At 36.8% G+C, this 1,076-nt stretch overlaps 1 non-coding gene across 1 annotated transcript; it reads right to left on the reverse strand.

The window, feature by feature from the left end:
* Positions 1-280: 280 nt before the first annotated feature.
* LOC127696913 (small nucleolar RNA SNORA17) lies at positions 281-408 on the reverse strand. Its single transcript, XR_007980359.1, has one exon. It is a non-coding gene; the product is annotated as a small nucleolar RNA SNORA17 (small nucleolar RNA).
* Between the last annotated feature and the right edge of the window lie 668 nt (positions 409-1,076).

A 1,076-nucleotide genomic window follows, 5' to 3' on the forward strand; every position in this document is an offset into this window, starting at 1 on the left:
CAGTCATGGTCTTTCCCCACTGACCCCACGTCTGAATGGCATGGGACTGCTGTTGATCTCGGGCTAGCTCCCTGTTCTGGCCCTAGGGCACTGGACTGGTCGTTGTCTTGGGTTTCCTTCATTCATGGCCTGGCTTTGTGACCCTATGTAGGAGTTCTCTGTCTTAGGTTTACTCCTCATAGGTCATGAGGCCCCAGGAGGTGCTTGTCTCACCTACAACTCCTCTCTACCCTGAGCACTCATCTAGACCAACACAGCACTTGATTTAGTTTTGCAGGGAAAAGTTAGCTTACTAATCATTCAGATGTTCATAGATACAACTGAGTAGAGACATAACCTCTCTGCTCTCTGTCACCTACTGATGGCCATGTGACTCAGCAGCCACACTGAGTGGCTTCTAGGGACATTAGGAAGAACTATTTTTAATTAACTATTTTTCTTTTTTTAATCACAGGCCTGTGATGGCTACTTGACAAAACCTGGAGTTACATGAAGATAAGCCACTGGACAATCAAAGTGTTAATGATAAGCACATTCAATGATATAAAGTCAAATTGAATTAATACAAATAAAAAATAAGTAAATGAAATAAATCAGTCTAAACAAGATACAAAAGGGGATTCCAGAAAAAAGAATAAGAAATTCTGAAAAAAATTGTAATTTTTAAATAAATGGACAAGAAAATGAAAGAAATACCTCAATGGAAAGCTATTATAATTGAATAGTTCAACTAAAAGGCAGAGTATTAGGTCATAAAGACTAGCTAATTTAATTACAATATTCAGAGAACTAAGGAAAGAACAGAACACCTAAAACTTTTTAGAGTACTGAGGCACATAAAATCTTAAGCCCATCTGTATAACAGATTTCTCAATAGAAACTCTTCAGAGCCCAAGAGGTCATTGAATGAAGTATTTTAAGCTCTTAAAGGTGAAAGCTAACACCACAGTTTAATAAGATCACTATATATATTTCTAGGTCATCAAAGCTATCATTAATAATCAAAAGAAAAAGGAAAAGCTTTTCAAATGAATATCAGCTAAAGACTGTGATCACCAAGTGAAAACTACAATACA

This window comes from Apodemus sylvaticus, chromosome 11, assembly GCF_947179515.1.
Source record: "Apodemus sylvaticus chromosome 11, mApoSyl1.1, whole genome shotgun sequence".
NCBI classification, from domain to species: Eukaryota; Metazoa; Chordata; class Mammalia; order Rodentia; family Muridae; genus Apodemus; species Apodemus sylvaticus.